Raw genomic sequence first — 16,037 nt, 5'->3', positions numbered from 1 at the left:
TCTTCATCCTCTGTGTCAAAATGTATCTGTCCCACATCATATTCTCCAGCTAGATACTGATGACTCTGTCCTCAAAATAACAATGATTTCATCTAGTTGGAACAATAAACACTTAAGCACTGGGGCATTTTTTTGTCTGCTCTTAGACCTGAAACTGTGCTCTACTAGCCAGGACTCTCGGAGTGGCTAACAATATAAACATGATGCAGACAAGCTTAAGGAATGCACAAAACGAAAAGAACGGGAGGTAGAGGTTATGGGTTTGCATCAACAAAAAGTCAGCTCAAGGCATGCACACACACAGCCAGTGCTCTTTCTCTCCCTCCTTGGTGTTACTGTCTTTCAGTTTCAGACAAATTCTCTTCATGGGATGAGAAGCCTGTCTCCAGCAGGGCCAGGATATCATCGTCCTTGACACACACACTGACACAGAGCTAAACATCTCCCCCTTTAAAAATGCATACTCAACTTCTCTCCCAGAGACTCAGGTTGTGCTGGTAGGTAATGGGGGCATGTGTCCACCCTGAACCAGTCATTCTGGCTGAAGAGAGCAGGACCTTCTGATGGTTGGGCTGGGTCACTTGCCTCCTCTGTGGCTGATGAAAGTGTAACTGAGCCTTTATTATAAAAATCATAAGGGGATTTTTTTTTCCTTCTTTGTTTTCTTCCAGGCACACTGGCTTGCTCATAGTCATTTCTGTAGAGGGGAGTCACTAGGAATTGATTACCTTCATAATCTGACCCCCCCAGGGCTCTCTGAAAGATTCATAAACTTGTTTTTCTTTTAGAGAACAATGATCCCTAGGTCATGCAGACCTCCTTGAGAGCATCCAGAAGTTTGATTGGGCTGAGGGATGCAAACAGTTTTGATCATCAAGAGAACCTCACCTCCTGCCTTACTCATAAAAGCCCCTGGTTGTGTTCAAAGGCAGATCAGACTTGAGAGTTCATCTCTCCCATCTTCTTTGGCTTTGGTCAAATCAAATAAACCTTTCTCCGTTCCTAAGCACTGATGTGTTGGTATTTGGTTCACTGTGCATCAAGCATGCAAAACTGAATTTTGAGGTTCTACAACAAAAGGAAGATGAAAAGAGAGGAAGATCTAGGTGAGGGGCTGAGAAACACTGAAGCTGTGAAAACCCACCCATCTGGTCCTATACTTTCCCGACCTACAAGGCTTTTCTTCATAGCCATCCTTAACCCATCATAACATTATCTGGCTAAAGCCCTGTAGCCTTATTTAGAATCTGCTTGAAGAAAGGGATAAAAATATGCTATTAAATAATAATAATAACTGCCTTTAAAGAATGAAATGTCAAAGTACACTTGCTTAGCTATCATGCTGCAAATGTAAGGTGAGAGATACTTTCTAAAAGGGGGAGATTTTGCTGAAGCAGGCTGGGAAAGTTTACAGGTGTTTTGGCAAAGTTTCCCCTAGTTGAGGCCAGAAAGACCTGCCTGCACCCAGCTGCATTCTCCATTCATTCAAACTGCTGGTAGCAACTTCACCCTCTAATTGCCTGTAGTTAGTCATTATGTCTCAGCTGCAAGACTTGGGAATGCCAAGAAGCCAGCACACCCAGAGGTCTTTTGTGTTTTAAATTCTTGGACCAAAATTTTTTTTCCAAAGCAAAGTTACCATTTAGACATATGCGAGCCAATGGACTCTGGCTGGAAACATTTCAGGCAATCCAACTTTGAAATCCCTGAAGTTCACAGAAGAAATTCAGAGTAGCAGCATACATAGAAATGAGATTTTACAATCCTCTGCGCTTATTCTTCTGCATGGCACAGACTACAAAATGAGTTAGCCAAATCAGGAGAATTCAATTCAATTCTATGAACATTAATTGAGCTCTGTTTCAGTGAGAATGCTTTCAGCTGCAAATAACAGCTGAAAGAGCCAATTAACATTGGCTTTAAATAATAGGGAATAATTACATCACATAACAAGAAGTTGGAGAGAGGCAGGTCCAGAAATTGGTTAATCTCGAAGCTAGTTAATGCCAAGAATATTGGTTGGCTTTTTTGCGATTCCCTGAAGAGATCATCATGATTTCAAGATGGCTGCCACAGCTTCAAATGTAACATCTTCACACAACAACATCCAAAAGTAGGAAGGAAGGTGGGATTTCTCCATGCCCATCTGTTTTTCTAGAATGAAATGTCTTTGTCACAATTCCTTTCAACACACTTTCTCTTGCTTCTCTTTGGAGAGAATTAGATCACACAGACATTCCTAAATCAATAATCCAGAATAGAGGAATATGATAGTCATAAAAGCTGTAGACCAATCATGATTCATTCCCTAGATCTGGACCCGCCTTTCTTGAACATGTTGTCTCCTAAACAACTATAGGGACCTGTTGGTAAGGATGAAGAGGTGCCTACTAAGCAAGCCACAGTGTCTTTCCTCTAGCATCTACCTCTGTGCTCTGCACTGAACATACGAAGATGAACAAACCACAGCCACCATTGTAAAGGAGCACCCACACAACAATTTATATTAATTGCTTCCCCTGCTTAATTATAAAATGGACTGGAAGTGTAAAGAACTTTGCCAGATTGTATGTTCTAAAAATGACAACAACAGAAACTTTCATCTCATATCCTCTTCTTACATATGGCTTTAACATTCTGCCAAATGAAAGATGGGGTCTGTATTCGCTTCCTTTGAATCAGCAAGGGCTGGTGCTTATGGCTAAGATGATATTATGTGACTTCTAAGGCTGGATCTTAAAAGTTGCATTTACTTAAAAGTCATATTGACTTTGAAGATCTAGCCTTAGAAGTCACTTGTACACTCTTTGAACACTCCTTTGTGGAACCCAGCCACCATGCTAGGAGGAAGCCCAAAGTTCCCATGGAGAGCCCAGCACCAAGTTGCCAGCCATGGAAGCCATCCCTCAGCCCTGGTCAAGCCATTGTAGCTGGTGCCCTGTGGAGGAGACAGGGACTGCCCTGACCAAACCACAATTTTTGAGCAAAATAAATGATTATTGTTTGTATAAGCCAAAGTTTGGGGGTAGTTTGTTAGATAGCAACAGATAACTGAAACCAAGCTAACATTAGAATTAAGTTTTCAAAATGGCATAAATTAGCTACTATCAGAGCAAAAAAAAAGGAAGATATAAATGTTTCCTGGAGAGAAGAGAAAGGGCAATTATAGAGGAAGGGGCTTTAGGGCTTGGTCTCAGAAATGAATAAAGTCCAGAAGATGGACAACAGAAGGGTAAGCAAATGGACACACACGGTGGTTTGAGAAAATGTGAAGTATATGGTGGATGTCTGTGGGCTTTGCCTCCTGTGGTAGACCTTACTGTTGATCACTAAGATTTCTGATTCTCCTTTCTGTCTAGACACACACCTTCTTGAAGTTAGATATGGCCTGTGACTTGTTTGGCCAGTTAATCATCATAGGAAGTGTCATGAGTCTCTTCTGGTGAAATATTTAGGAGCCTGTACACAATTTCCCCATTCTGTTGACTTCAATCTTGAGGTCTCCAGCAGAAATAGTGATATCATAAGATGGTGAAGTTTCTGTCTACCTGATTCCCTGAGTGTAACCTAGTTTTCTTCAAAAAATAAAAATGTTGCCCTTAACTGGTTTTGTTGTTTTGTTTTGTTTTGTTTTGTTTTGAGGCAGGGTCTTGCTATGCTGCCAGGCTGGAGTGCAGTGGCTATCACAGGTGTGATTACAGCACACTACAGCCTCAAACTCATGGCCATGAGCAATCTTCCCACCAGCTGCCTTAACCTAGATTTGAGGCCCTGGCCAAAAGCCAGTTCCCTTCTAGGACAGTCAATTAAGTACATACCCCAACCATCTGTCATATAAGGCTCTCATGCTCCAGGCCACTATACACACACCCTAATCGCCTCAGGGCAAATTACTCTACAACCAAGGACAGCTTCTAAACTCCAGAGCCACTGAAATCATTCAAATTAGCCCCTCCTACGTCTGCATGCCCTGCTTACCTTCTCCTTCCCGCAGAAACCACAATAGTGCCCACAGTTCCCTCCCCTTCCTCTGCGTCATGACTAACAAAGGGGCATCCCCCAAGTGGTGTTTCATGGGGTGCTGTGTTCTCCCAGGGAGCTATATTTCTTCTCTTGATCTGCATCTGGTCTCACCAAACCTCACCCATGGTAATATGGTTAAAACAGTGAGTTACTATGACAAGCCCAAGTCCCCTGCTAACCTGCACTGGGCATGTCACTAGTGCAGTTAGTACAACTTTACTGCTTTAAACCATTGGGTTCATGAGGTTGTTGGTTACTGTAGTGTCATCTAGCCCACCCTGACTGATTACTGCCCAAGTCTCATCTTCCCAATTCCCTTCTCAATTTTCTTTAAGAAATCATTTCTCTCTGACTCATGTGGTTCCGATGTGTTGATTCCACTCTCTTGCTCCAGGATAAAACATGTCACCCAAGCCCAGAATATCAGCATAATTTATCTGTCTTTAAAAAGTCTCCAAAATCCAACCAGTTACTTCCACCTTCACTATCCTGGCCCATACCAACATCATTTCATCACTGGATGACTACACCTGCCTCTTATCTGGCTTCCTCAGTCTCTTCTCCAGTCTATTTTCAACATAATAATCAGAGGGGTTACTATGAAATCACTTTTGAAACATAATTCACTTCATGTTACTCCTGCTCAAAACTCTCCTACACCACCCATTATACTTGGGAAAAGTCCCAGTCATTACAGTAGTCAGCAAGGTCCAAACTGATTGGCTCCTTGTTACTCCTCTATCCTCTCCTTCTATTTCTTTCTCTCAGCTCACTTTACTTCAGCCACATTGGCTTATTCTGTTTGTGCTGCTGTAACACAATATGAGACTGTAATTGATAAGCAACAGAAATTTATTGCTCACAGTTCTGGAGGCCAGGAAGTCCAAGATCAAGGTGCCGGCATGTTTGGTGTCTGGTGAAGGCCCATTCCCCATTATGGCACCTTCTAGGTGTCTTCACAAGGCAGAAAGTAAAAGGGCAAAAAGGGTCTGAGCTAGTTCCCTCCTGCCCTTTTAGAAGGCACTAATTCATGAGGGCAGAGCCTTCCTTAGTCACTCTGCAAAAGGCCCCACCTCTTAATCCTACCACAATGGGAATTAAGTTTTCAACACATAAATTTGGGGTGGAAGGGGGACATTTAGACAGTAGCACTGGCCTCCTCGCTTTTCACAAATGTTTCAGGTTTGCCCCTGTCTCAGGCTTGCATCCCAAGGGGATGCAAGTGCCATACCCTCTACCTGCAGCACTCTTCCCCCATATATGATTCACTCCTTCATCTCCTTCCAATCTTTGTTTGGATGTCACTTTCTTGGGGAAGCTTTCTGCAACACCCAAAAGAAAACTCCAATCCGTGACTCCCAGTGTACCCTATCCTTCCCTCCTCCTTAGTTTATTGTTGATCATTGCACCATCTGCAATGCCATATATTTTACTCATCTGGCTTCACTAGAATATAAACTGCATGAGAGCAGGGACTTTTTGATCTGTTGTATTCACTACTGTATTCCCAGGGTTGGGAATAGTGTGTAGCACAGAATAACTGTCGTAAATATTTTTGGAATGGATGATAGACAAATGAATGAATTCCATCTCTTTAAGCACAGTTATTCATTCAAGAATAGGCGTATGACCCAAACCAGACCAAGGCTTCTTGATTTCCGAGACTTTGGTTGGCATTACTGGAAATTTGTGACAGAGACTGACAGCTAGTAATCAACACATTCATCAGCTCCTGCCCATGGTGTGAAATTGCTGCTAGAAAGCAGTTACTCAGTCTAGGGCTATGTTTTCCAGCCCTTCCTGTGTTCACATTTGGTCATGTGGCTAATTCTCACTAACGAGAGGTGAGAGAAGGTGCAGAGTAAACACTCTTTAAAGAACCATTGCAGTTTCTTCACGCTTTCCTTCCCTATTTACTAAGTAAACTCTGAGCCCTAAAGGATGGTGGGCCCTGAATCACTCCATGGAGAAAATCCACTCACTAACAAGGAACACCTGCATCCAGATGTCATAGGAAAAATATAAGCTCTTTTTGCTAATGACAAAGACAATTAATTGTAAGAGGTTGCATCTTACAGCAGCTAGCATTATGCCAACTAATTCAAACTGGCTGCTGAAAGTACAGAAGCCTACTTCCATCAATTCGTTGAACTCATTCTCCATACCGTTTTGTTCCCTTGCTGGTGAGGAGCTGTGTTCCTTTGAAGGAGAAGAGGCATTCTGTTTTTTGGAATTTTCAGCCTTTCTGCACTGTTTTTTACTCATCCTTGTGGATTAATCTACCTTTGGTCTTTGATGCTTGTGAGCTTTTAATGGAGTTTCTGCATGGACATACTTTTGGTTGATGTTGATGCTACTCCTTTCTGTTTGTTAGTTTTCCTTTTAGCAGTCAGGGCCCTCTGCTGCAGGTCTGCTGGAGTCTGCTGGAGGTCCACTCCAGCCCCTATTTGCCTGTATCACCAGTGGAGGCTGCAGAACAGCAAAGATTGCCTGTTCCTTCCTCTGAAAGCTTTGTCCCAGAGGGCCACCCACCAGATACCACCTGAAGCTCTCCTGTATGAGGTGTCTGTCTCTAAGTGTAAGCATAGATATCCAGGGCTGCTGCGATAGGGAGATGAGAGAGGTTCTGCCTGGGAAGAACATCCCTGAACTCACTGCTCACAGAGGAAAGCAGATGTGAAGAAACACCAGACTCTCAATGACATCATTCCAGCCCCTGGATGAAGTTAGTTCTACCAGTGAACTCTTTCCATTATCAGTGTAAGACCGGTTGCCTTGCTGGGACTCAAACAGACACATTCAACACTCTCCACGCCTGATAACTGTGTCATCACCCGAGCTCATTATCTGGCCTCACCACATGGCTTCCCCTGCATCTGCCTCTGCATACCATGCCCAAGCCCATACTCAGCACTAAATTATGCATCCAACCTCCAGTCCGCTGTTAAAAAACCCTGCATAAATATTTTTTAAAGAAGCCCCACCATACCCTGCCCGGCAACAGCCTGCCCCGTACACCCCCTGCAGGCCTGCATACCCAAAGTCCTACCCACCTACCAATGACAGCTAGTTTCATGTACTTCCTACTTTAACTCCATGTACTTTCTGCTCCTCAACAGCCAATAGAAATGCCTTCTCTTTGTTTCCCCAGTAGTCAATCAAGGCCCACTTACCCAAGGTCCCGCCCACCTACCAATGGCAGCTAGTTTCATGTACTTCCTACTTTAACTCCATGTACTTCCTGTTCCTCAACAGCCAGTAGAAATGCCTTTTCTTTGTTTCCCCAATAGCCAATCAATTGCCTGCCCTCCTCATAAAACCCCACACCCTGAACAGCTGACTTATCTGGCTCCCCCTTGGGCCACTGAAGCTAGGCCGGGAGCTGAGTAAATTAGCTTCTCACTTTCTTATACTTGCCTCAATTTTCTTATTTTACCTCGGCAATAAATCTTACAATCTGAACCAATAAATAATCCTTTTTCACTCAAGCCAGTGTGAGGTGAGTTTTCTGTTACTCATAACAGAAAGTCCTGACTGACAGCAAGTAGGTGGAGAAAGGTGGAAAAAGAAGATCCAAATGGAGTTTAAGACAAGATCATGGTAGACCTTGACCACTTAAAAACTTTGGAACTTATAAGCCATTGGCTTTTGTAAGAAAGGCACCAGATGAGGATCTGAGAATCCGAAACATCTTATTATAGAACCCCAGCAACAGCCAATGCTCTTTTCCGAAGGTGTAATCCACATCACAACTCAAATTTGTTTCTTGCCTACTGGAAGCAATCCATTCTCACTCCATATGCCCTTCTGGACCTATCCTGCACTTCTACAATTTTCCTCTATGATAGGAACATTTTAAACTTTAAAAGACAGAAAGAAAATTGGGGTTCAATTTTCTCCAAGCAGTGGGGATCTTGAGCACTTTCAATGGTGTCGCTGAACACCAAGTACTCTTCCATCAGTCACTAATGCTTCAGGTCAATTACCTGGGTAACAGCTGTTATGGAACAGAGTATTCCAACCCACTTGGGATTGGTTTTAAAACTATTTAAATTCCTAGAACATTAAAACTGAAGGAAGAATTCCTCCTGTGTGATGTTGTTGATGTTTCTTAACCTCTCTGTGCTTTAATGTCCACATTAATACAGTGAATAATAAACAGGTTCCTGTAAAATATGTGATATGCTACATGTAAAGCACTTAAAAATGTGTCTTTTATATAATAATCAACCTATAAACGTTAGCTATAATTTTTTCATTGTAATTTATTTTTCTAATTATCCTTTCATTATTATTTATCTCTTCATTATTATTATTGATTATTGAGTGCCTACTGTATACCTGGCTTTGGTTCTGAAACAGATGATGTTTTAGACAATACCAGGAATATAGCAGTAAACAGATAGATATGTTCCTTGCCTTCATGAAAGTTATAGTCTAATAAAGGAAATAGGCAAGAAAATAATTACACAGCTAGGTACTAAGTTACAACAGGAATAAATGCTACCATGAGCATACACCAAAGTGTATGACAGACACTGTCAAGTCCTGAGTGGCCTGCTCATGTTCCCCCAGCCCATCTAGAATCAGATTCTGTTGAACTTCCTCATACTTATTTTAAAACAGTGTTGTTTTTTCTTAGAATCACACATAGTAGTTAAAGTGGGAATTGGCATAATCTTTTTCAGAGCTTAAGGCCTCCTAAAGATTTTAACAAAGCAGAGAAAGAGTTTTTTTAATAAGGGCTAATCCAAATTATGTTACTATAATAAAAATTTCTTGAAATAACTGGTTTCTTAACGGACACTCAAATCTTAAGAAACAAACATAGATTATCCTAGGGGTATGCTAAAATGGAAGCTTGACACCCTTATCAGCAAGCAGGTAGACACAGGGAAAAATGCAATATGAGTACCTGCTTATTCCCTGAGAAGTCTGGTGCACATTAGTTCATGGGAAAGACTGCAAAAGTAGAACAGATAAGGGAACTAGGTAAAGGCAAAAACTTTTCCCTGAAAGGTACTTGACATTTTATAGTCTTAGACACAAGGTGAGAAACACTCATTATCTCTTTATTTCTTATGGGACAATCCAGTTCAGTTAATTATCATTAAGGCTTAACTAGAAATTCAACACATTATGCAAATGTTCCATTTATATACTGTCATGTCAAGTCAATACTGAAATGTAGCTATAGTTAAAAGGTGTAGATGAAATCCCGGTTCTCTTCCAGGGATGTTTCAAAAGCAATGAGTGACATTCCCTAGCCCAAGCACAATAGAATAAATCTCATAGATAGTTATGATCATGTTACCAGAATGGCAAGAGACTGATTGTCAGTCCTCTTTTTTCTAAAGAAATTGAGGTGTAATTACCAGTTACTTCTGAAGAGCAGCATGACTTTTGTGTCATTTACCAGGAACAAATACGTAAGATAAGATACATCATCCAGTCTCAATGCAGGACAGAGAAATAGGAGCCTCCCAGAAGAGGAGCTGGGCCAGGGTACAGGTAGAAACTCTAAAAAACAAGCCATATTTTAGCAATGGGAGGAAAGAGAGATGCGGTCCACCCTGGTGCAAGCCCACATAGACTATAGTGATTCACTGTGCATCAAGTAGGCCAGGTCTTTGCTAGCTCGGTTCCCACTGCCTACAATGCCCTTCCATTATTTCCCCTTGCAAACACCAAACTGATGGCTGTGGGAACCCAGATGAGTCATTCAACCTCTAATGGAGGTGATTATAGTAACTACTTAACTGGTTTAATGGGAGGAGTAGATCCAATATTGCATTTAAGTATCTACCACATTGCCTAGAGCATCATAAATTCTCAGTCAATGTTTCTATTCATAATAATGAAAATAATTAAAATATATCAAGAGCTTACCATGTGCCAGGCACACTGTTCAAAGGGCTTTATATTATTGCTTTATTTAATACTTACGACACCTCTATTAGCTAGGCACCACTATGTAAATGAGGAAACTAAGGTGCAGAGAGGTGCGTTAACCTGCCCAAGGTCACACAGATAGTAAATGATGGAACTGAGATCTCTGACTTAAAGAATCAGGAATATGTAAGAATGGTGATCAACAGCAACTGGCAGATGAACCAGTGCTGAGAGTAGCTTACAACTGAAAGAAGAGAAGGAGGTTGAAACAAACATAGCACAGTATACCATGGCGTCCTAAATCAACAAGATGAGATAGAAATGGGGTAGCTAGAGGCCTGCACTTGCGCTCAGAAAGTCTCCTGTGAAAATGTAATGTTTCTGCTCTCCCTCAGATCTTTATTTTAACTGTGTAGCTGTATACGTGAGTTCTGTTCTAGGCTGACAGTCGCTTTTAGAAATAGAAAAGGTATAAATTAAAAATAAATGCCTACATACATATTGGATGAGAACCACCTGGTTTAATAGCAGCTTACAAGAAATGAATTTAAAGGTTTTAGTTGACTGTAAGTTTATTTTGAATCAGCAGTGTGAGGAGGCATTCAGAAAAAAGACTTTGATCTTGAAGACGTATCAAAAGAAGCTAAGTGTCCTAAACAAGGGAGGTGAAAGCCCTTCTTTACTTTCACCCAACCTCAGGTGTTTGGTTGTGAAGATGGCATCTGAGGAAGGATGCTGACCAACTGATGTGTGTTTCAAAGAAGGCGACATTGATGGGAAAGGTACTTAAATCCCTGTCACATGAGGATGGGCTACACTTAGAGGAGAGTTAGAGGAAATAGGATCTAGAGAAAGAAGAGAATAAGTAGTAGGTTTTCTCTGCAAGGCCCCAGGGAACAGAGCCTAGAGCTAGAAGCTAAAGGAAAAATGATTCCAGATCAATATGAAGAAAAATTGTCTACCAAAAACAAAATGAGCTAAGTGTGAAGGCCCGAACACCGGAAACCAGGTTACAAATGGTCGCGAATAGTTAGGGCAGCTACAACTCCCTACTACGACCCGACCTTTGTGTCAGGTTCTTACTTGCCTCTCCAGAACCCATGGTTTGCCAGGTTCTTCCTTGTCTCTGCATCCCACCCTTCTGCCCTTTTCCAGTCTTTCATATACAAACTGATTTGTCCCATCACAGGCCATTTACTTACGATTTCCCTCCACCTAGAATGTTTTCCATTCCCTCATCAACTTGTTTATTCTTCCTCCTTCCTCAGATCACCTATTAAGAGTCACTTCCTCTAGGCTGGGTGTGGTGACTGATGTCTGTAATCTTAGCATTTTGGAGGCTGAGGTGGGCAGATCACTTGAGGTCAGAAGTTCGAGACCAGTATGGCCAACATGGTGAAACTCCATCTCCACTAAAAATACAAAATTAGCTGGGTGTGGTGGCATGTGCCTGTAATCTCAGCTACTCAGGAGGCTGAGGCAGGAGAATCACTTGGACCTGGGAGGAGGAGGTTTCAGTGAGCTGAGATCATGCCGTTGCACTCTAGCTTGGGTGAACAGAGCAAGACTCCATCTCAAAAGCAAACAAATGAAAGTCACTTCCTCTAAGGATTTCTCTGACACCCCAGATTAAGCTCATCCCCATTTGGGGTCTTTCAGAGACCTGTTTATCTTACTATTAGAGTTTTGTGTTTTTATGTCACTTTTATTGTTTATTATACACACAGACACACAGACGTGCACACACAAACACATATAAACTCCATGAAAACAGCCATCTTGTCTTGGTCACTGCTGTGCTCCCAGATCCTTGTACTTAGTATGTTTTCAATATATATTTCTGTTAAAGATATGGACAGGCAGGTAGGTGGATGGATAAATGGAAAGATGGATGAGGTGTATATACAAAGTTCCTATACATATGTGAGAATGGATTACACAAAATTTTATAAAAGATTTTTCCTCAAAGTATATCCAACACACAAAGTACATGAGTGCATTAAATAAATGTTCATGGCCTTTCAAATTCTAATTATATGCGTCACTGCCATTTTGTTGTTCTTGCCTCAATCCACTATTTCAAGATATCTGGAAACTTAGTGTCCCCAAAGGCATTCATATTCCCCCTTGACTTCTCACTTGAATCTCACCAAAATTGTACTCCACTGCTTCCTGGAGCCACCTTTATAACTGCCACTGATATCTGAAGTTCTTAAAGCAGAAAGATAGTGTTTTAACCCCTAGACTTCACACTGCCAAGGAGTCACCTTGCTTTCCATGCAAAAGGACGAAGGCCTTTCTCCTTGCTTTAGGGTACATGCTGTCCAAGGGTTCCAAAGAGGAATGCTCACAGCTGAGAGTATTACAGAATTTAATGGAATAACTCCATCAAGCCAGAGCTCCCAGGACACACATCCCCATATACATAAAAACAAAACCACCAAGAGGTTGGTCTTAGAAGCTGATTCAAACATCAAAACCAAGAACTGCATGCCAACTGACGTCCCAACGATCAAAGCCATGCCGTCATACCTGGAACCCTCTTTCTTCAAGATCGCTGTTATTCTGGTAAGCTCCTTGATCCTTCCAGAAAATACACCCTGCCAGTTCATCCAGAAGGTCCAGAAGTGCCCTAGCCTGAGCAGTGGTGAAGCTGAGGGGTCATCTGGAACTCGCTGCTACAGAGGCATCACCACCTGCCCAGCTTTGAAACACTGAGCCAAAGAATGCCTGACATGGACTCAGCTGCAGGCATCATATAAAATGAAATGATACTCAGGAAGTCCTGTCATCTCACAGATCAATCTCACCTCCTCCACTGTCTATTCTTCACTAACCCTAAGTGACAATGCCTGCTTTTTGAATCTGGAGGCAGAAGGCAAGGTGAGGTCCTGTCCTGGGCCTATTTGTCCCAGGCCCATGCTGTCCCTTCCCTGTTCTGCTCTGTATCCAAGTGGGACTGCAGGCTGCACTTCCCAGGCTACCACTGCAGCTTTCTTCTTGCTGGGTTTGGCCAATGTGCAGCCCTGGTAAGAAATTGAAAGGCAGGAAGGGAGAGAAGCTGGGGTATTTTTTCTAGGCATCTCCACCAGCAACTGCATTTCCCTCATGCTGCTAGTTCACTCTAGACTTACTCAGGCGACTCCAGTTCCCCAAGGCTTGAATTGTACTTTCTCCTCCCTTTGTCCCTCCAGCCTTGGAGTGGTAAAAGCTTCCTACTTTTTGGTGGTAAAAACTTTCATCTCTGGTTGCCTCAGTGTCCCTTACTTGGCATCTCAACCATTTTTTGTTTTTTTGAGACAGATTCTTGCTCTGCAGCCCAGGCTGGAATACAGTGGTATAATCTCAGCTCACTGTAGCCTCCACATTCCAAGTTCAAGCAATTCTCATGCCTCAGCCTCCCAAGTAGCTGGGATTACCGGTGCCTGCGATTATGCTAGGCTAATTTTTATATTTTTAGTAGAGACGGGGTTTGGCCACGTTAGCCAGACTGCTTTTCAACTCCTGGCCTCAAGTGATCTGCCTGCCTTGGCCTCCCAAAGTGCTGGGATTACAGGAGTGAGCCACTGCACCTGGCCTGCATCTCAGCCTTTTTGTTGCTTATGTATCCCATTGTCTCCATGAAAGACTTTCCATATTAAAAATTCAAGTAATTTTTGTTTCCTGCCTGAACCATGACTAGGATGAATACCTAAGGGAAGAAATCATCACTCTTTACCCCATGATTGTGTAGGTAGTTCTTAACAATGAGCTTTGATAACTTTATATTCATCTCTGAGTCAATATGTACAGATTGAATAGTAAACAGTCTTGGTCCCTAGCAGTTTTCAGTTAGGGGATGGGCTATGTATTTATGGGGGTTATTTTAGCCAGTTTTAAAATGAAGACACTAAGCTGCTTCATTTTAAATTCCTTTGCCTCCCCTGACGCAAACTTAATCTTGAGAGATGCTGTAAGACTCTCCTAACTTGTTTTTCTGCCCCTACTCTTGACTTCTCAATAATCTATCTTCAACACAGCAGTCCAAATGACGCTTTTAAAAATGCACATTGGCCAGACACAGTGGCTTACGCCTGTAGTCACAGCACTTTGGGAGGCTAAAGCAAGCAGATTGCTTGAGCTCAGGAGTTCAACACCAGCTTGGGCAACATAGTGAAACTCTGTGTTTTCAAAATAAATTCAAAATTAGCCAGACATGATGGTGCATGGTTGTAGTCCCAGCTACTTGGGAGGCTGAGGCAGGAGGATCACTTGAGCCTGGAAGTTCAAAACTGCAGTAAGCCATGATTACACCACTGCACTCCAGCCTCCAGCAAGACCCTGTCACAAACAAACAATGAAAAAACCACATTGGATCATGTCACTCCCCTGATTAAAGCCTTCTAATGATGTTCTATCACATTTGGAATAAAATCCAAACAGCGGAGTAATTCATGTAGAAGTCAGAGTGGAAGCAGGTGTGAGAGGGTCCAGCAGAAGAAAACATGGCTGCCAAAGTGTTTGAGTCCATCGGCAAGTTTGGCCTGGCCTTAGCTGTTGCAGGAGGCGTGGTGAACTCTGCCTTATGTAATGGGGATGCTAGACTCAGAGCTGTCATCTTTGACTGATTCCGTGGAGTACAGGACATTGTGGTAGGGGAAGGGACTCACTTTCTTTTCCCATGGGTACAGAAACCAATTATCTTTAACTGCCACTCTCGCCCACGTAAAGTGCTAGTTATCACTGGCAGCAAATATTTACAGAACGTCAAAATCACACTGTATATCCTCTTTCAGCCCGTTGCTAGCCAGCTCCCTCGCATCTTCACCAGCACTGGAGAAGACTATGATGAGCGTGTGCTGCCGTCCATCATGACCAAGATTGTCAAGTCAGTGGTGGCTCGCTTTGATGCTGGAGAACTGATCACCCAGAGAGAGCTGGTCTCCAGGCAAGTGAACGACGACCTTACATAGTGAGCAGCCACCTTTGGGCTCATCCTGGATGATATACTCTTGACACATCTGACCTTCGGGAAGGAGTTCACAGAAGTGATGGAAGCTGTGGCTCAGCAGGAAGCAGGGAGGGCCAGATTTGTGGTGGAAAAGGCTGAACAGCAGAAAAAGATGGCTATCATCTCTGCTGAGGGCAACTCCATGGCAGCTGAGCTGATTGCCAACTCACTGGCCACTGCAGGGGACAGCCTGATTGAGCTACACAAGCTGGAAACTGCAGAGGACATCATGTGCCAGTTCTCATGCTCTCGGAACATCACCTACCTGCCGGTGGGGCAGTCCATGCTCCTCCAGCTACCCCCGGGAGAGCCCACCCTGCCTGCACCTCTGTGGGCCAACTAGGCCACAGCCCCGATGATTCTTGACACTGTATTTCTTCTGCTCCCCCCTCCCCAGAAATCACTGTGAAATTTCATGATTGGCTTAAAGTGAAGGAAGTAAAAGTAAAACCACTTCAGATCTCTAATTACTCTGTCAAATGAAATGCTTTCATTCTTCTCACACCCATCTACTTTTTTATCCACCTCCCTACCAAAAATTTCCAAGTACCTATGCAAACTGGCTTTAGGTACCAATTTGGGGCCTGCTTGATCTCCAGCCTGGGCACCAGCATTTGGCAGCAGGCAGGCAGGGCAGTATGTGAAGGACAGGGGAGCATAGGTGTCCTCCTGGGTCCATACGTGGCCTCCATCCTGTCGCTGATGGAAGATTTGCATATGAGGCCACGTGGCTGAACTGAGAAGGCAGGCCTCCATCTTCCCAGTGGTTCCTGCACAGATGCTACTGAAGAGAGGTGCCGGGGAGGGGCAGAGAGGAAACAGTCTGTCTCTTACCATAAGGCTGATACTCTTTAACTATGCGACCAGTGGAAGCAGGTATGTGTGAACTGGGCACAGATGGAGGAATCTGCCCCTGTTTAAGTGGGTGGGTCTGATTATTGCCCCTCCAGGGTCCCATAACTTGGATGGACTTAGATAGTGAGAGAGGAGGCCTGAACCAAGATGTGAGCCCTGTCAAAGACTTCCTCTCTACCCACACTGTGATCTCTCTCAAATACTCGGGGGAATTCCAACTTGAAGGATTGCATCCTGCTGGGACTGAATGTGCCTGCCAAAGATGTGTCCGTCCTGT

General features: G+C 43.2%; 2 pseudogenes; one reads left to right on the top strand and one right to left on the bottom strand.

Annotated features, from left to right (window-relative positions):
• LOC100412203 (POU domain, class 2, transcription factor 1 pseudogene) overlaps positions 1-6,186 on the bottom strand; it is a 53,102-nt pseudogene extending 46,916 nt beyond the window's left edge.
• An 8,173-nt stretch (positions 6,187-14,359) lies between these two features.
• On the top strand, positions 14,360-15,248 carry LOC100411844 (prohibitin 1 pseudogene; annotated as a pseudogene).
• The last annotated feature ends 789 nt before the right edge of the window (positions 15,249-16,037 follow it).

This window comes from Callithrix jacchus, chromosome 15 (genome assembly GCF_049354715.1).
Source record: "Callithrix jacchus isolate 240 chromosome 15, calJac240_pri, whole genome shotgun sequence".
Classification (NCBI taxonomy): Eukaryota; Metazoa; Chordata; class Mammalia; order Primates; family Cebidae; genus Callithrix; species Callithrix jacchus.
Note: the sequence above shows the minus strand (reverse complement) of the source record. Positions and strands in the feature narration are given on the sequence as shown.